A 21,223-nucleotide genomic window follows, 5' to 3' on the forward strand; every position below is an offset into this window, starting at 1 on the left:
GAGAAGGAATGTTCATATCATTAGGTCCAAAGGTATTTTGAGATTTATTCTGACTACTAACATTTGCCAGTTTTATAAAAGCTGTTGGAAATTCCTATTCCAGAGTCACTGGAGAATTTGAGAACTCTCAAAGTCTACTTTGTAAAGGAAACCTTCATTAAATTCAATTCTGAAGAGATATATTAAGAAAATGAAAAAGAATAACTCATGACAACTCCTGCCAATATATCTATAGGATTCTATTTCCTACTACAAAGATATTCACTCATACATGTTCATTGCCACCCTATTTACAATGTTGGGGAAATGGAAAGAGCTGATGTCTGTCAATGGATGAATGGGTGATGAAATGTGAGATGTTGGGAAACCTTGTTAATTAAAGTTGAAGTCTACCATGTCCAGATAGCTCCCTGAGCTCGGTACAAAATTGAGGACTCCCTTTCCTCGCAAGGTTTCCTCTTCTCTACCTTATCTGAGGAGCCCCAACACCCACACTCAACCTGAGGAATGTCATGTAATTCTTGGCAAAATTACAGGTTCAACTTCCAAGCAAATGTGGTATCCCCAGACTTTTTAACCTCAGCCAAAGAAACTGCCCTAAGAAGAACCCCCACCTACTTCCTGAAATTTAATTCTGGATCACCCCAATTAAAGTGTATGCACACAATCTGTTTCATTGAATGGCATTTGAGAGAGCTGCTTTATTGAACATCCTCCAAAAGAGTTGTAATATTAAAACATTGAAGAGCTGTAACACTGAGATCTTCCTAGGAGATCTCTTCACCCCCAGCATTTACTGATGGCCCTGGATCTTGCTGAAAAACCTTTTCCAGATTTCACTTCAAACTTTTCTTTCTGGACATCCCAAGGGAAGACATGGATCTCAGAACTCAGCTCCACTCCTTACTTCCCCTCTTGGTGTGAATGAGGGAGGAAGCAAAAAGTGGAATCATAGTAGTACAAGCATAAAACAATGTTTTCAACTGTGAAGGTAATGAATTAATGGAAGATAAAGGAAAACTGGAGTAGAAAAACTGATAGTTAGTGAAATAACCCAGGCACAGAAAAACAAATCAGTCAAAGACCAAAGCCAAACACCATAAATTTAAAAAGGAAGTTCTAAAGATGTCTAGTGCTCTCTCTCTCTCTCTCTCTCTCTCTCTCTCTCTCTCTCTCTCTCTCTCTCTCTCTCTCTCTCTCTGTGTGTGTGTGTGTGTGTGTGTGTGTGTTTATGTTAGATTTCTGACAAGAAAGGGAGGTGGAAAGTGTAGAGGAATGGGATACTACTGAGAATATATGATATATGTAAATATCAAATAACAAAATAAACCAATAAAAATACCAAAACAGATAATATAAAATATGTATCAAATATCCATACATAGAAATTCCTATTATAGTTATTGACACCTTGTACATGAGAAGACAACATTGATTGCTTATGATTTGAGACAAGTCACATAATTTTCTTGTGGCATTCTTCTGTCAACTAGTCAACTAGGCAATAAGATTATCATCAGGTCTTAATTTACTGATAGTTGCTATTTCTCTTATTTCTTTAACCTCATTATTATAAGTTTTAAATTAATCATGATACTCAGAGAATGTTTAAACAGTTTGAAAATAATAATAATTGTCCTTTTTGCCTTTACATATTGAAGTTCTAACCCAGAACTTTATTTATGCCCTGTGAGAGTTCTATCACCATCTTCTTTTTTTCTGTGAATTAACATCAGGTGCATAGTAACCCCTAAAAAGGAAAACCTTTAATTTAGGCTGACTTACAGAGGTTTAGTCCATATTCGCCAAGTTGGGGAAGCATGGTGACATAGAGACAGACAGGGTCTAGAGGAGGTGAGAGTTCCACATCTTGATCCACCCATAGTAAGGGAAGGAATCATGGTAGGCTTACACCTACCAATAGTCCCAGTCCCTATGAGCCAATGAGTTATTTTGATTCAAAACACTACAATCACTGAACTATATTCTGGCCCAGAAATACTACTTCTTTCTTCACATTGTATCATCATTATAGAGATAAAAATACTTACACATTCCTATGCGAGACATTGAAATAGTTCAATTTATAGTTTACATTATTAAATGCTAAGAACCAGGAAAGCTTACAACAAACTCTTTGACCATTCTTATATAACTCTAAAATAGGAAAGTGGTATTTTCCTGAACTATAATATGTAAAATGCAAAAATGCAAGGTGTTTTTCTTTGTTATGAATAGTTTGAAAGGAAAATAAATTGTTCTTGTTAAAAAGCAATAGAAGGGGAGTTGGCCGAATATAGCCCAAAATCAAAAATAAGGCTACTGGGCTAAGAGATAGAGGAAGAATAAAAAAAAAAAAAGGAAGAAAGAAAAGGAAAAAAGAAAAAAAAAGGGAAGAAGAGAGGAAAAAAGGAGGAATTGTTTGAAAAATGCTATGAAGAGATGTAGTTCCTTGTAAGGTGATTAAAAATGCAGAACAACAGGATATATCGATAAAAGATAAAGACCAGAACACTTTTGTACATGGCATCCCCCAAAACAGCACCTGAGAGGTGCTGTGACAGGCTCCCTAAATATATTCATTGAGGGCAGGCCCAGGTGAGCATTTGGAATGAAGAATTATGAATGAATTCTTAGGTATTCCAATGAGAACCACACCCAGCAGTACAAAACATTTGCCAGAGTGCTGACAAAACACAAGACTATTGGGCAACAGTATGCAGCTTGGCCACCTGACTCAAGAAGCCTCAGGGCACATGATCAATTACACCACACTGGAAAAATAGGAAAAAGATCACAGCACAGAAGGGAAGTGCCTGTTGCATTTGAGCCACCAGGAAAGATCAAACACATGAAGAAGAAATGCTTTAAGCAGGAAGTAAAGTAATGAAAAGTGGAAGAGCTGAGAAGCCAAGGCACAAATGAACTATTAGGCCTCGAACCCAGGTGCTTCCCTGAAGTAAAAAAGCTGAACAAAAGAAAAAAATCATTTTCATGATCATTTAATATAGTTTGCCATCCATTTTACACATGAATTACCATCTTCAAGTAAATAATTTATTTATTTTTCATTGGTATTTTATAGTCGATCCATTTATTATACAATATGGTGTAGATATGAGCAGCATGCATAAAAGTTCAGATAAAGTCACTCAGTACAATCTGGGCTTGTATTTAAATCTAAGTTTATACTTCTATAGAAAACAATGCAGTGTAGTTGTATTGGGCAAATAGTGCTGACATCTAGGATTCATAAAAATACGCATTCTGGTGGCTATAGAAAGGATTCAACATTTAGCAGCACGTGGTGTGGACTCAGGTGTGGTTCTTAGTGCCTTGTGACTACTTAAAATCTGTAACTAAAGTTCTAGAGGTTTCAGAAACTTCCTTTGGCCTGTGAGAGCAAGTATGCAAAACCGACATACACAGATATAGAATGAAAACTAATAAAATGTTAAAGAACAATACATCAGGAACTAGTTGGTTGTCCAGTGCCTACACAAATAACTAGGATTTAAATACAAGTACCATTCCTTTCAAAACACTGGAAAATAGACAGCATAGTTGTTTTTTAAATCTATTTCTCTTAGTATCATAATTGTATCTTTCTCCCTTCCCTTTCCTCTCACCACACACACACACTCTTATGTCCCTCCTTGTTATCTTTCTTTTTTTTTTTTTTTTTCCGGAGCTAGGGATCGAACCCAGGGCCTTGCGCTTCCTAGGCAAGCGCTCTACCACTGAGCTAAATCCCCAACCCCCCTTGTTATCTTTCAAATTCACAAACGCAATTAATCAAGGGGGGGTAGATTTATGGGACCCATTCCTAAAGGATATAGTTACAAATCTCGCTCAAACCCAAGGCCAAGAGATCATTACAAGAGAGGGAGTGGAAAGATTTTAAGAGTCAGTGGTGTTGAGCTCTGAGATTGTGTCTCCTAGAGATGTCAGAAACTACATCCATAAAATTTCGCCAGCATAGCAGCCTGGCAAGGAACTGAACAGGAACCACAACAGATTTGTTAAAGTGGTTGAAGAAGAACCTATGAGGCTTCAAAATTACACGAAGAAGTATGGACAGCTAAGCAAGGTTGAGACTGGAGGAAATATCTTCCCCAAGGGAGACAGCACCAATTGGTATTACAGTACCAAATGGTCAACCAAGAAAGGAAACATCCGTGCACACAATATACAAACTGAGCAGGCTTTCCTTACATATTTAAGAATGCATATGAATATACATATATGTATGTAACACCAATTACAGAGAAAAACAGTTCACTTCTTTATATGGCTTTGTCCTGTAGGTACAAAGGCTATATATCATTAGACATTAAGACTGCTTGTGATAGCTATGCTTGACATCTAATCAATATTACCCAAGTAATACTTTCCAGAGAAAAGATAGTCAACGAATAAAAATGTCTGTTATCTTGGAAGTGTTTGGTATGAAATAATATTATATATATATATATATATATATAAATTTGAAATTTTAACCCCAAAATTAATAGGGTTAGTAACATAGCAAGATTTTGAGATTTTTAAGATCAAATTTTAGCACCTTGAAACTTAATTAATCATGCTGAATTCGTGTAAATTATTAGTCATGAGCACTGGCCAGAATCTAAGTACCAGTTCATATATTTACACGCTTGAAGTGTTACTCTCTATTAAAAACAAAAGGGTGCATTTCTACAAATCTAGGTAATAGGTTAAATCTGTAGTGAGCCTTCAGCTGAGAGAAGTAATGAAAGCTGACATTTACAAACATTTAAAAGTGCAACTGCATTGAAAGGCGGTCATTAAAGTGATGTGGAAGGGTTTCTTGTTTAGTTTTTGTTGTTCATTTCTTTTCTCATTGTTTTGCAAAAAAAGTATGTAAAGCATAATTCTTTTGAAAAACAAAAATGCATGTTCACAAACACTGTCACTGTCAGGGTGGAAATCTCCTTTTAACTGTTGGCTGAAGAACTTTGGACTTTTAATGTGTATAATAAATCATGGGTTTTCCTTATATATATGACCAGGAGGAACTTTTGACAAGTTGTCAGGACCTGTGAAATCTCTAGGACTTACATAAGGGTTAAAGTACAGGATGTAAATGGGTGGGGTAGGGACAATAGTGAGCTATTCAGCTAGTGTAAGCAATCTTTTGAATTCCATAGTTTATACTACGATTGTGCAAAATGTTTAGTACTGTAAAAGTCTTAAAAGAAAAAAAAAAAAAAGCCAACAATACACAATGAAAACAAAACAGACAAAAACAAAGCAAACCAAAACACCAAAGGCCAAAGTCCTGATAGTGCAAACTGACTCGCTCATTATCTATCACAGAGGCGCCCCTCTGCCCCTCCTCCTCCCCTGGAAGCCTGTCTGCGGTGGAAGAGGAAGACCCTGAGCAGCCCTCTCTGAAGGAGTCACCACTGCTTTTGTGCGAACAGATGTCAGCCTGGGAAGCCTGACCAGAGCCAAATCAAGTTGCTGCTGCCAGCTCTCGCGAGCTTTGTCAGGAAGAGTTGACTGAAATGTCAGAGCCCTGCAATTCACAGGCGGGGCGGCCGCTGCATCCCGCGTTTCCCTGAAGCGTTACAAGATTGCCACTTTGCAAACTCCCTCTTCCTTTTCTGCAGCGATTCGGGTGAGTTGCTCTGAAATTCCAAATCTTGTGCGGAGATTCCAGGAAAGATCAGGCCAAGAAGGGAAGGAGATTTTTTTTTTTTTTCAAGTGTTTGTGGAGCTCTGGAGTGCTCCGTTGGGACTAGTCCCTAACAAGGGAATAAATAGGACAGAAGACTCAGGGACTCTACACTAAATGGGAGCTTTCTCTTATTCCAGAAGCACGAATTCAATTTCTTTCACTCCTGAAGACAGAGTGAATGTGTTATACGTTGACCAAAGGGGCATAGCACCTGTGGAGTCTATTTATTTATTTATTTATTTATTTATTTATTTATTTATTTATTTATTTATTTATTCTCTTTCTATGGAGACTTATTATCGGCTAGGTTACCCTTTAATGCAGAGGTTAATCAACTTCTTAACAGAAGTACTTGTTTGGGCACACCTGACAGTTTTCAATGTCTTCTCTTTTGCAATGACATGGATTAATTTTCTCTTATTACTCAACCGGGCACTTTTACCAAGTAACACTTTGTCCACTGAAACTTTTCTCAACAACGGCTGGCAAGCAGAAATCAAAAACTCCTTCTCTATCCAAGAAAATCTATTCTCTATTTAATCTTCAAATACTTCCTTATCTATGATTGGTCAACTTTGAGTGTTTAAACTGGACAAAAATATCTTATGCTACCGTCATTTTTTATAGTTATAGTATAAAAATTGAGCTTTTTGGCTCATCCTAGAATCCTAGAAATCTATCAGTATTTTATGGCATCAGAATCAGTTCAGTCACTGACTATAAAGTTTATAAGACCAAAAGAAAATTGAAACACCAACAAAATCATTTTATGAGGTATCTATGTGCTATACATTTTTTCTTAAGCAGATATTCAGCATCTGAAGGAGTGTGCTCCAATGAACAGGCACAATGCTTCCTTAATATAGAATATATAATATTTATAATAAGTATGACTACAATTCACTTTGGTAAAAGTCATGTTTTTTGAAGACAGCAGGCTTTTAAAGCTAAGTTAGTGTTTTTAATAATAAGTCTGGGGATTTTGCCGACAAAATACCATTACCTTCAGATGCAAAATAAATGTCTAGCTTGATTTACAAAGACATGCCTTGTTACTTTAGAGTGTTATTTTTGTTGCTATATAATATCCTGCACCTTGAATTATAAGAAGAAACCTGAAACAGTTTCCATATCATATTATTATTAAAAATAAGCAAAGAAAATTTTACAGGGTCTATGAATTTATTCTCCACTATAGATTTAGTCTTTGACTTGATTTCTTGGCCACAAATGATAATACACTTTATATTTCATCATTGGTTTGTTTTGATGTTTTTCCAACATCTTTCTTTTCTTACTGAAAGTGACTGACTGTATTATCAAATCTGGAGGTCACCACCCTTGTCCTAAGCCAGGTTTGTCCACACAGGTCCTTATTAAATCTATTTAAAGAGTTAAACTAATAATGGCAAGCAGAAAAGGGAGATGTATTCCGTGAGGATACACTGGGAAGAGAGACAAAGCTTTTCCTCCCATTGTCCATCTTCAGAGTCCCGAAGCCAGGTTAATGTTTAATAGTGGCCCAAGAATGTGCCCATCCAAGCAGCCTGTTCAAGGTATGGTCGCACCCAGCCTTGGCCCATCATCATCTAGACTTCAGTCTCATCCTGTAAGGTGGTCTCACCAGTTTCAAGAGCTGTATGGAATCTCCTTCAAGGACCTAAGTTCATGTCTGGTTAATGTTGTTTTCTTCTTGCAGCTTGCATTTTCTGATGAAATTCCCATCTCTTTGGGATCCATTGTTTTGATACTATGTCAGTCATACTGAGAGAACCAAGTGTATTATTAGAATTTCTTCATTTCTGCCAGGCCACTATAGCCAGAGAAATATAGCAATATCAGACAAAATTCACCTTCCTATAAGGAGAATCAACCTTCGCAGCAGGTAGCATTCAGGGAGGAAGTGCATTGCCATCTTTAAATAAATGAATGCTTGTGATGGTTGTTTCTTATGTTACCTTTTACCTTGTGTACAAGAAAAGCTCATAGGTGTCATTATTGAGTACGTGATTCTTATTCATGTAAACAGGACTCTGGAAATTCCAAAATAGATACTAAATCAAAGAAGAAAAAATTATATAAATATAGGTTAAATATAGTTGCAGTGTTTAGCTACAGGATATTATGAAATTTCCATCGTTGTTAACTACACTCCCAGCAAATACAGGATGGAGGTAGTTGTGCTTACCTTACAAGAAATGGATGAAATATTTGTGTGCATGTGCAGTTGTGCTCATGGATTTATGTACAATGCGTTTGTGTGCGTACATGTGTGTTCAGGTATGCCCACATGGTGTGTGGAGGTCAGAGGTTGATGTCAAGTGTCTTTCTTTCATGGTTCTCCACTTTTCTTTCAGAAAAGGTCTCTTAGGGACCCAAGGCTCACCGATTCTGCTTGAGAGTCTGGGCATTAAAACCCTAGGACCTCATCCTGTCTCAACCGCCTGTATTGCCCAGGTGTCACAAAGGGGCGCCCCAGCACCTGGCTCTTTTTATGCAGGTGTTGATAACCTGAACACAAGTCCTGCATGTTCCACAAGCACTTTAGCAATGGCGGCACCTTCCCAGCCTCTAAACAAAAGTTTTAAATGATAAAAAAATTAAAATTACTAAAAATTCCACTTAAACTTTGTAAGTGAGATAATATTTAAATAAAAATAATAGACCAACCCCTAATATCTGTGAGTGGGCTAAAAAGGACAGAAAGATGAGCAACCAGGGGTCCTAGGTGAGTTTATTGAAATGTGCTTAGAACAGAGGCTGAGTTTCAAAGACAGGAAAAGAAATTCCACATGAGCTTTCTTTTCCATTTGTTTAAGAATAAAGGGTTTGTAATCACCAGGAAAAAACAACCAAAGGAAAAAAAAAAAAAAAAGCACATCCCCTGGCTGAAACAGAAATTGCCTTCACAAATGTCAGGTTACCAGAACCTTACTTTATCCTTCCATTAGGTTAGGTTAACATTACTTGCAAATTACACTCACTGTGAGTATAATATTTAAAAATAAATACAAATGATACTCATTGTGATTATAATAAATTTTTGAAACATTCAATAGTATGTTATAATAATACATTTAATGAATCTTAGCACATACTCAATTTTATCAAAACAGAAGACATTATAAAAATCCCATGACTTGATTTAAGAACCTAAACTTATTACCATAGAAATCATCTTATACATAGACTTATTTGCATAAAACAAGTCTATTTTGAACAGGCATAGGCATTAATTAAATGATGCAGTGATGTCAATATCTATGGGGCTTGAAAGTAAAGGTCCATTATAGTTTATTTACATATTTGTTAAGGTTTATTCACTAGGGCTGGAGAGATGGCTCAGCCATTAAAGGCTTGTCTCACAACCAAAATATAAGACTTAATCACCAGATATCCTGTAAGTAGGGGTAAATGATAGTGATTTAAGATTAGCATCTTTTGGTAAAAAGGATGAGGTGATGTCTTGGTGAGTAAAGGGTGGAAAAGAGATAAAATTTTGTGTTAGTCTCTGATCTTCAACTTGTGCTGTGGCACATGCCCTATCCCACAATGACAATAAGTAACGTAAATTAAAACAACATTCTTCATGATCATGGCTTACCAAAGCAAACTGGATTTAACATACAAAAAGAAAACCAAAGCAAATGGTTGGTGTTAGTAAGATTAGTTTCCTGAACAGGCAGTTTTGATTTAAAATTAGAACACTAGAAAAAATAACTGAAAGGCTGTACGTTTTTCAGTGCTGGACATGGTTATGTGGATGCAAGCCAGCCTTGGTAATGAATAATGTAATTATGTTTCTTGCAACTTTATAAAAAATGTTTTGATTCTTTTAAATGGTATTTGTATTACATTTTTATATTTCTTTTTATTATGTAAAGTTTTGAAAATTTTTTTCCAAAAGGCTCATGTCTTTCTTAAGAATTTTAAAAAGCCTGTTATCCCTCTAAAGAGTTTCTACATGACCTTAAATATTGTCTACAGTGTAATACCAAATGCATGTCATTTTGCAGGTTACATAGATTAAATATACTCCTTCCACTTTTTACAGTAATTTCTCAGCATTGACCGTCTGATTTCAATGATTTTGTACGCTACAAATACATGAGTGCCCATATGCTCTGTTAATATATTTAACTATTTACACTTGCTTTAATCAGTTTACAAATTAATTGTTGTTAGTCATGTAAAAGTTCCTCCTAAGCAAATATTTTCTTCCACATAATTATCAGCTAGAGCTCTCACCAAAGGGATTGAGATTCAAGCAGATAAAAATAATCTATTTAATAAAGTTCAGAGAACTTACCTGAAAACTATGAGTAGCACATCTCATTAACCCATGTTTTAATAATATCCTTTCATATTGAAAGCTAGCTTGATATTATGGATTTCAATAAATAAATAGCACTTACTAATATTTATTTAACATTCTATGAATAAATTGATTTGGTTCCCTTTTAAGATTAAACTAAGAATGTACAAAAGAAAATTATAACTTTTATTGGATTTTTTTAAATTTATATTTCAGATATTATTCCCTTTTTCAGCTTCTTTTCCATAAACTTATCCCATCGCCCCTCACCCCTCTTCTATGAGGGTGTTCTCCCACCCAACAACCCACCCCTTCCTGCCTCCATGCCCTGACATTCCCTTACGCTGGGTGGTCCAGCCTTGGCAGGACGAAGGGCTTCTCCTCCCATTGATGCCCAACGATGGCATCCTCTGCTACACAGCTGATGGAGCCATGGGTCCCTCCACGTGTACTCTTTGGTGGGTGGTTTAGTCCCAGGGAGCTCTGGGGGATCTGGTTGGTTGATAATATTGCTCTTTCTATGGGTTACAAACTCCTTCAATTTTTTCAGTCCTTCCTCTAACTCCTTCATTGGGGAATCCCATACTCAGTCTAATGGTTGGCTGCGAGCATCCACCTCTGTATTTATCAGGCTTTTGCAGAGTCTCTACAGAGACAGCTATTTCAGGCTCCTTTCAGCAAATACTTCTTGGCATCTGCAATAGTGTATATGGGATAGATCCCCAGGGGTTCAGTTTCTGAATGGCCTTTCCTTCAGTTTCTCCTCCAAATTTTGTCTCCATATTTCCACCCTTGAATATTGTGTTCCCCTTTCTAAAAAGGACTGAAGCATCCACACTTTGGTCTTCCTCCTTCTTTAGCTTCACGTGGTCTGTGAGAATTCACAATTCTTAGGTATTGCTAGCTTTTGGGCTAATATCCACTTACCAGTGAGTGTATACCATGTGCATTCTTTTGTGCCTGAGTTAACTCACTCAGGGATATTTTCTTATTCTTTCAATTTGCCTATGAATTTCAGGAAGTCATTGTTGTTAATAGCTAAGTAGTACACCATTGGGGAAATGTACCACATTTTCTGTACCCATTCATTTGTTGAAAGATATCTGGGTTCTTTCCAACTTCTGGCTATTATAATTAACATGTATATGCACAGGAGTGGGATAGCTGGGTCCTCATGTATTACTATGTCCAATTATATGAGGAACTGCTGGACTGATTTTCACAGTGGATCTACCAGGCTACAATCCCACCAACAAGGGATGATTGATGCTTTCCCTACATTCTCAACAGCATCTGCTTTCACCTGAGGTTTTGGCCTTAGCCACTCTGACTGGTATGAGGTTGGATCTCAGGCTTGTTTTGATTTGCTTTTCCCTGATGACTAAGGATGTTGAATATCTCTTTGGGTGCTTCTCAGCCATTCAGTATTCCTCGCTTGAGAAGTCTTTAACTCTGTACCCCATTTTTTAATATGCTTGTTTTGTTCTCTGAAGTCTAACTTCATGAGTTCTTTCTGAATATTGTATATTAGCTCTCTATCGATGTAAGATTGGTAAAGATCCTTTCCTAATCTGTTGGTTGCCTTTTTGTCCTAGTGACAGTGTCCTTTGCCTAAAAGAGTCTTTGCAATTTCATGAGGTCCCCTTTGTTGATTCTTGATCTTAGAGTATTATTGGTGTTATTTTCAGAAAAACTTCCCCTGTACCTTTCTGTTCAAAGGTCTTCCCCATGTTCTCCTCTATTAGTTTTAATTTATCTGGTTTTATGTTGAGGTCCTTGAGACGCATGGACTTGAGCTTTGTACAAAAAGATAAAAATGGATCAATTTGCATTCTTTTACCTGCTGACTTCCAGGTGAACCAGCACAATTTGTGGTGAATGCTCTCTTTACCATTGGATGATTTTAGTTCCTTTGTCAAAGATCAAGTGACCATAGGTGTGTGGGTTCATTTCTTTGTCTTAAATTCTATTGCCTTGATCAACCTACCTGGTTCTCTACCAATTCCACACAGTTTTTATCACTATTGCTTTGTAATACACCTTGAAGTCAAGGATGATGATTTCCCAAGAAGTTCTTTCAGTTTGACAATAGTTTCCACTATCTTGGGTTTTTTGTTAGTCAAATAAATTTGCAAATTGTTCTTTCTAACTCTATGAAGAATCAAGTTGGATTTTGATGGGGAGTGCATTTAATCTGTAGATTGCGTTTGGCAAGTTGACCCTTTTACTATATCATTCTCGCCAATCCGTGAGTCTGGGAGAACTTTCCATCTTCTCAAATCTTCCTTGATTTCTCTCTTCAGAAACTTGAAGTTCATTCTTATTGATTTTTTACTTGTTTGGTTAGAGTCACACCAAATTATTTCATTTTATTTGTGACTACTCTGAAAGGTGTTGTTTCCCTATTTTCTTTCTCAGCTTGTTTATTCTTTGAGTTGAGGAAGGCTACAGATTTGTTTGAATATATTTTATGTACAGCCACATTGCTGAAGTTGTTAACTGTAGGAGTCTTCTGGTGAAATTTTTGAGGTCATAAAAGTATACTATCATATCATCTGCAAATAAGGATATTTTGACTTCTTCCATTGCAATTTGGAGCTCCTTTACTTTCTTTTGTTGTCTAATTGCTCTGGCTAGGACTTCCAGTACTGTATTGAAATGGTACAGAAAGAGTGAACAGCCTTGCCTAGTCCCTGATTTTAGTGGGATTACTTCAATTTTCAGTTCATTTAGTTTGATGTTGGCTACACGTTTGCTGTATATTGCTTTTACTATGTTTAAGGATGGGCCTTGAATTCATGATCTTTCCAAGACTTTTATCATGAAGGGGTGTTGAATTTTGTCAAATGCTTTCTCAGCATCTAATGAGATGATCATGTGGTTTGTTTCTTTCAGTTTTTATATAGTGGATTACGCTGAGGGATTTCTATATATTTAACCATCCCTGCATTCGTGGGATAAAGCCTACTTGATCATGATAGATGATTGTTAATATGTGTTCTTAGATTCAGTTTGCAATAATTTTATTGAGAATTTTTGCATCAATACTCATAAGGGAATTTGGTCGGAAGTTCTCTTTGTTGGGCCTATGTGCAGTTTAGATATGAGCTTAATTGTGGCTTCATAGAACAAGTTGGGTAGTGTACTTTCTGTTTCTATTTTGTGGAATAGTTTGGACAGTATTGTATTAGGTATTCTTTTAAGGTCTAATAGAATTCTGCACTAAACCCATCTGGTCCCATGCTTTCTTTGGTTTGGGAGACTTTTAATGACTGTTTCTATTTCTTTAGGGGTTATGGAACTGTTAAGATGGTTTATCTGATCCTGGTTTAACTTTGGTACCTAGTGTCTCTCTAGAAAAATGTCTATCTCATTCAGATTTTCCAGTTTTGTTGAGTATAGGATTTTTTAGCAGGATCTGATGTTTTTTGTATTTCCTTGGTTTCTGTTGTCATGTCTTACTTTGCTAATATGGATAGTCTCTCTGTGCCCTCTAGTTTGTCTGACTAAGTGTTTTTTTATATGTTGTTGATTTTCTCAAAGAACCAGCTCTTGGTTTTGTTGATTCTTTGTATAGTTAGTTCTTTTTATTTCTATTTGGTTGATTTCAGCTATGAGTTTATTTCCTGCAGTCTACTGTTCTTGGGTATAATTGTTTCTTTTCATATTAGTAGTTTTAGCTATGCTGTCATGCTACTATTGTATGTGTTCTCCAGTTTTGCTTTGGTGGCACTCAGAGCTATGAGTATTCCTCTTACCATTGCTTTCATTGTGTCCCATAAGTCTGGGTATGTTGAGCCTTCATTTTCATTCTATAAAGCCTTTAATTCTTTCTACTTTCTTCCTTGACCAAATTATCATGGAGTAGAGTGTTATTCAGCTTCCATGTTAACATGGACTTTCTGTGTTTTTTGTTGTCATTAAAGAACACCCTTAGTTCATGGTGATCTAATAGGATTCATGGGAATAATTCAGACTTTACCTTTTGAGTCATACTTTGTGATCAATTATATTGTGAGTTTTGGAGAAGGTACCATGAGATGCTGATAAGTTATATTCTTTTGTTTTAGGATGAAATGTTCTATAGATAATTAAATTCATTAGGTTCATTACTTCTGTTAGGCTCACCGTGTCTCTGTTTAGTTTCATTTTCCATGCTCAGTGTGGGGTGCTGAAGTCTCCCACTATATTTTATTGCATTTTTTAATTTATATTTCAAATGTTATTCACTTTCCGGGTGGCCCACCCATAAGCCCCCTATCCCATCCCCTTCCCATTCTTCTATAAGGGTGTTCCCCTTGCCCTACAAGCCCCCTTCCTGCCTCATAACCCTGACATTCTACTTCACTGTGGGGTCCAGCCTTGGTAGGACCAAGGGCTTCTCCTCCCATTGGTGCCCAACAAGGGCATCCTCTACTACACATGCAACTGGATGCATTGGTCTGTCTGTGTATAGTTTTTGTGTAGAGGTTTAGTCCCTGGGAGCTCTGGTTATTTGGAATTGTTGTTCTTATGGGGCTGTAAGCCCCTTCAACTCCTTCAATTCTTTCTCTAATTCCTCCAATGGGGACCCTGTTCTCAGTTCAATGATTTGCTGCTAGCTTTTGCCTCAGTATTTGTTACACCCTGGCTGAGCCTCTCAGGAGACAGCTGTATCAGGCCCCTATCAGCATGAACTTCTTGGCTTCATCAATATTGTCTAGTTTTTGTTGATATATATAAGCTGGATCTCCATGTGGGGCAGTCTCTGAATGGCCATTCCTTCAGGCTGTGCTCCATACTTTGTCTCCACATCCCCTCCTGTGAGTATTTTTGTTCCCTTTTTTAATAAGGACTGACGTATCCACTCTTTGATCATCCTTCTTCTTGAGCTTCATGTAGTCTATGGATTGTATCTTGTGTAATACGAGCTTTCAAGGCTCTTCCCCACTTTTTCTTCTATTAGTTTGAGTATACCTGGTTTTATGTGGAAATTCCTGATCCTCTTGGACTTGAGCTTTGTACAGGACCATAAGAATGGATCGATTTGCATTCTTCTATATGCTGACCTACAGTTGAACCAGCATCATCTGTTAAAAATGCTATCTTTTTTCCATTGAGTTGTTTTAGCTCCTTTGTCAAAGGTCAAATGACCAGAGGTGTGTGAGTTCATTTCTGGGTCTGCAATACTATTCCACTGATCTTCCTGATTGTATTTGTAGCAATAGCATACAATTTTTATCTTTATTGCTCTGTAATACTGCTTGAGGTCAGGGATGGTAATTCCCTTAGAAGTTGTTTTGTGGTTGAGGATAGTTTTCACTATCCTGGGTTTTCTGTTATTCCATGTGAAATTACAAATTACTCTCTCTAACTCTATGAAGAATTAGGTTGGATTTTTAATGAGGATTGCATTGAATCTGTAGATTGCTTTTCACCAAATGGCCCTTTTTTCCTTATTAATCCTGCCAATTTTGAGCATGGGATGTCTTTCCATCTTCTGAGATCTTCTTCAACTTCTTCTTTCTGAGACTTGAAGTTCTTGTTATACAGATCTTTTACTTGCTTGGTTAGAGTCACACCAAGGTATTTTATGTTATTTGGAAGTATTATGAAGGGTGTCATTTCTCTAATTTCTTTCTTAGTCTGATTTTCCTTTGAGTAGAGGAAGGCTACTGATTTGTTTGAGTTAATTTTATACCCAGCCACTTTGCTGAAATTGTTTATCAAGCTCAGTATTTCTGTGGTGGAACTTTGGGGATCACTTAGTTATACCATCATATCATCTGCGAATAGTGATATTTTGACTTCTTACTTTCCAATTGTATCCCTTTGACTTCCTTTTGTTGTCTGATTGCTCTGGTTAGGACTTCAAGTACTATATTGAGTAAGTAGGGAGCAAATGGGCAGGTTTGTCTAGCCCCTGATTTTAGTGGGATTACTTCAAGTCTTTCTCCATTTAGTTTGGTATTAGCTACTGGTTTGTTGTATGTTGCTTTTACTATGTTTAGGTATGGGCCTTGAATTCCTTATCTTTCCAGGACTTTTATCATAAAGAGGTGTTGAATTTTGTCAAATGCTTTCTCAGCATCTAAGGAAATGATCATGCGGTTTTTATCTTTGAGTTTTTTTATATAGTGGATTACGTTGAAGGATTTCCTTACATTGAACCATCATTGCATCCCTGGGATGAAGCCTACTTGATCATGATGGATAATCATTTGTATATGGTTTCAGATTTTGTTTGGGGTAATTTTATGGAGTATTTTGCGTTAATATTCATAAAGGAAATTGGTCTGAAGTTCTCTTTCTTTGTTGGGTCTTTGTGTGGTTTAGGAATAAACGTAACTGTGGCTTCATGGAAGGAATTGGGAAGTGCTCTGTCTCTTTCACTATTGGGGAATAGTTTAGAAAGTATTGTGAAGAGGTCTTCTATGAAGGTCTGATATAATTCTACACTAAACCCTTTTTGTCCTGGGCTTTTTTTGTTGTTGCTAGACTTTTAACGACTGCTTCTATTTCTTTAGGATTTATGGGACTGTTTAGATGGTTTAAATGATACTGATTTAAATCTGTTACCTGGTATCTGTCTAGAAAATTATTTTCAGTTTTGTTGATTATAGGCTTTTGTTGTAGGATCTGATGAATTTTTGAATTTCCTCAGATTCTATTGTTATGTCTCCCTTTTCATTCTGATTTTGTTAATTTGAATACACTCTCTGTGCCCTCTGGTTAGTCCAGATAAAGGTTTATCTAGCTTTTTTTATTTTGTCAAGGAACTAGCTCCTTATTTTTTTTTTTTTTTTTTTTTTTGTAGAGTGCTTTTTATTTCTCCTTGGTGATTTCAGCCCTGAGTATGATTTCCTGTCTTCTACTCCTCTTGGGTGTATTTGTTTCTTTCTATTCTAGTGCTTTAAGCTGTGCTGTAAAGGTGCTAATATATGCTTTCTCCCTTCTCTTTTCGGAGGCACTCAGAGCTATGAGTTTTCCTCTTTGCACTGCTTTTATTGTGTCCCATAAGTTTGGGTATTTTGTACATTCATTTTGATTAAATTATCAAATTAAATTATTAAATTAAATTAAATTATTAAATTATCCTTGACCAATTTATCATTGAGTTGATTGTCGTTCAGTTCCTTGTATATGTAGTCTTTCTGTCGTTATTGTTGTTATTGAAGAACAGCCTTAGTCCATGGTGATCTGATAGGATGCATGAGGTTATTTTTATCTTCTTGTATCTGTTGAGGCCTGTTTGTGACCAATTATATGGTCAATTTTGGAGAAGGTTCCATGAAGTGCTGAGAGAATGTATATTCTTTTGTTTTATGGTGAAATGTTCTATAAATATCTGTTAAGACCGTTTGGTTCATAACTTCTGTTACTTTCTCTATGTCTCTGTTTGATTTCTGTTTCCATGATCTGTCCATTGATGAGTGTGGGGTGTTGAAATCTCCTACTATTATTGTGTGAGGTACAATGTGTGCTTTGAGCTTCAGTAAGGTTTCTTTTATGAATGTAGGTGCCCTTACATTTGGAACATAGATATTTAGGATTGAGAGTTCATCTTGGTGGATTTTTCCTTTGATGAATATGAAGCGTCATTCTTTATTTCACTTTTATAATATCTTTTGGTTAAAAGTTGATTTAATTCTATATTAGAATGGCTATTCAAGCTCGTTTCTTGGGACCATTTACATGAAAAGTCGTTTTCTTGCCATTTACTCTGAGGTAATATCTGTCTTTTTCTCTTATGTTTGTTTTCTGCATGCAGCAAAATGCTGGGTCCTCTTTTTGTATCCAGTCTGTTTGTCTATGTCTTTTTATTTGGGAATTGAGACCATTGATGTTAAGAGATACTAAGGAATAGTGATTGTTGTTTCATATTATTTTTAAATAATGTTTTTGTTCTGTATCAATATGACTGTTGCCAACTCTGAATGTGTTTTGTATCATTATCCGTGGTTTTGCAACTCATGATTTTGATGCACAAAAGTCAAAACTGCTTTAAGAATATTAATGTGCAGGTGAGAATGTAGAGAAAGAGAAACACTCCTCCATTGTTGGTGGGCTTGCGAACTGGTACAGCCACTCTCAAAATTAATCTGGAGGTTCATCAGAAAATTGGACATTGTCCTATCTGAGGACCCAGTTTTATATCTCCTGGGCATATACCAGAAAGATGCTCCAACATATAACAAAGACACATGATCCACTTTGTTCATAGCAGCATTATTTATAATAGCTGGAACCTGGAAAGTCCCCAGATGCCCTTCAACAGAGGAATGGATAGAGAAAATATGGTATGTCTATATACTGGAGTATTACTCAGCTATGAAAAACAATGACTTCATGAAATTCATACGCAAATGAATTGAACTAGAAAATATCATTCTGAGTGAGGTAACCCAATCACAGAAAAACACACATGGTATGCACTCACTGATAAGTGGATATTAGCCCAAAAAGCTCGGATTACCCAATATACAATCCATAGACCACATGAAGCTCAAGAAGGATGACCAAAGTGCGGATGCTTCACTCCTTAAAAGGGGGAACAAAAATATTCATAGGAGGGGATATGGAGGCAAAGTGCAGCCCAGAGAATGAAGGAACTGACATGCAGTGCCTGCCCCACATGTGGCCCATATATATACAGCCACCAAAACTAGATAATATTTATGAAGCTAAGAAGTGCATGATGACAGGAACCAGATATAGAGGTCTCCTTAGAGACTCAGCTAGAGCGTGTCAAATACAGAGGTGTACGCTAGCAACAAACCATTGAACTGAGAATGGGTTTCCTGTTGGAGGAATTAGAGAAAGGATGAAGGAGCTTAAGATGCTTGCAACCCCAGAAGAACAACAATACCAACTTTCTCTGGTTGAGAGGTCTCAGGGACTAAACCTCTTCCCAAAGACTATACATAGACAGACCCATGGCTTCAGCTGCATAAGTATCAGAGGATGGCCTTGCTGATCATCAACAGAAGGAAAAGCCCTTGGTCCTCCCAAGGTTGGACCTCCAGTGTAGGAGAATACCGGGGGGGTGGGAGGTGGGAGGTGGGGATGGATAAAGATGAGGCTTATGTCCAGGAAACCAGGAAAGGGAATAACATTTGAAATTGTAAATAATAAAATCTAATAAAAAATAGAACAAAAATATTTATTAATTAACAGTACATAATTATCAAAAATCTTGTCTCTGATTGGAGATATCCATGAAAAATCACTATGCACAGTCTCTACTAGGAGTATGTCAGAGAAGGTAATCTCTCCTGCTTGCTTTGCACATCTGAGTGGTATAAAGCTGATAAAGATGTTGGTGTTTATTTGTCTTAGCCTTCCCCCCAGTTGAGACTCGCTCATACTTCAGTTAAGTTTCAGTTATACATTAAAAATTATGCAGCACATTTGTATTCTTTCATAATGATATTAGGGAGTTCTGTATTATAAAATGTTACCAGAAAACTATAAGTTAAATCAGATAAAATTGAAGTTTATGTAACTAAAATGCTTTGTGAACAGCTGTATTATAGTTTTCAATAAAAGTTATTTGAAGATGAAAAAATAAAAGAATGACTACTTCCACTTTTTCCTTGGAACCATTTGCTTGAAACATTTTTTTCCAGTATTTTATTCTGAGGTAGTGTCCTTCTTTGTCTCTGAGTGTTTTTCCTGTTTATGCATCCAATCTGTTAGTCTATATTGTTTTTATTGGAGAATTGAGTCCATCAATGTTAAGAGATATTAAGGAAAAGTGATTGTTGCTCCTTGTTATTTCTGTTGTTATAGGTAGAATTATGTTTTTTGCCTATATTGTTTTTGGGCTTGTTTAAAGAAGATTACTTACTTTTTTTTTTTTCTAGGATGTAGTTTCTCTCCTTATGTTGGAGTTTCCTATCTATTATACTTTACAGTGCTGGATTTGTGGAAAGATATTGTATAAATTTGGTTTTGTCATGGAATATCTTGGTTTCTTCATCTATGTTAATTGAAAGTTTTGCTGGACACAGTAGCCTAGACTGGCATTTGTGTTCTCTTTTGGTCTGTATGTCATCTGCCCAGGATATTCTGATCTTTGTAATCTCTGGTGATAAGTTTGGTGTAACTCTGATATGTCTGCCTTTATATCTTACTTGAGCTTTTCCCTTACTGCTTTTAATAAATATTCTTTCTCTGTTTTATGCATTTGGTGTTTTGATTATTATGGGAAAAAAGGAGTTTCTTTTCTAGTCCAATCTAAATGGATGTCTGAGGCATAAGGTATGGTCATGGGCATTTCTTTCTTTAGGTTAGGGAACTTTTCTTCTATAATTTTGTTGAAGATATTTACTGGCCCTTTAATTTGGGAATCTTCACTCTCTTCTATACCAATTATCCTTAGGTTTGGTCTTCTCATTTTTTCCTGGATTTCCTTGATCTTTTAGTTTAAGAGATTTTTTGCATTGTGCAATATCCTTGACTACTGGGTCAATGTTTTCTTTGGTATCTTCTGTGCATGAGATTCTCTCTTCTTATCTTTTGAATCCTGTTTGTCAGGCTTACAAATCTCTTTCCTAGGTTTTTTATCCCCAGGCTTTTATCATTTTGTGATTTCTTTATTGTTTCTCTTTCCATATTCAGCCATATTCAGATTCTGGATAGTTTTTTTTTTTTTTTTTCAATTCCTTCACCTGTTTGGTTGTGTTTTCCTGTAATTCTTTAAGGGATTTTTGTTTCCTCTTTAAGGGCTTCTACCTGTTTACCTGTGCTCTCCTCCATTTCCTTTAGGGAATTATTTTTGTCCTTCTTAAAGTCCTCTCATCATCATGAATTGTGATTTTAAATCCAAATCTTGCTTTTTCCAGTGATTTTGGGTATACGGAACTTTCTGTCATAGGAGAACTGGGTTCTGTTGATGCCAAGTAGCCTTGGTTTCTGTTGCTTAGGTTCATGTACTTGCCTCTCACCCTCCTGTTACCTCTGGTGTTAGGTGGTCTTGCTGTCTCTGACTGGAACCTATGTGCCTGTGATCTTAGGTGTGTCAACATTACTGAGAGACTAGCTCTCTCTAACCATTAATTGGGTATAGAGAACTGTGATCTTAGGTGTGTCAGAACTCATGGAAGCAAAGTTCTCTCAGGGTAGGATTTGTGTGTGGAGAGCTGTGTCACATGGTTAGCTCTTGGGCCATGATGGAAACAGGAAGGATCCTGTTCCTAACAATTTTGAGGTTCCTGTGCCCTGTG

At 36.5% G+C, this 21,223-nt stretch overlaps 1 protein-coding gene across 1 annotated transcript in view; it reads left to right on the top strand.

Annotated features, from left to right (window-relative positions):
- Positions 1-5,275: 5,275 nt before the first annotated feature.
- The window catches only part of Bche (butyrylcholinesterase), a 75,601-nt gene continuing 59,653 nt past the window's right edge, over positions 5,276-21,223 (top strand). The window contains exon 1 of the mRNA XM_032898240.1: positions 5,276-5,641. The gene's annotated coding sequence lies outside the window, so the exon portion shown is untranslated. The remainder of the gene's footprint in view (positions 5,642-21,223) is intronic.

The sequence above is a fragment of the Rattus rattus genome, chromosome 3, assembly GCF_011064425.1.
Source record: "Rattus rattus isolate New Zealand chromosome 3, Rrattus_CSIRO_v1, whole genome shotgun sequence".
In the NCBI taxonomy this organism is placed as follows: domain Eukaryota; kingdom Metazoa; phylum Chordata; class Mammalia; order Rodentia; family Muridae; genus Rattus; species Rattus rattus.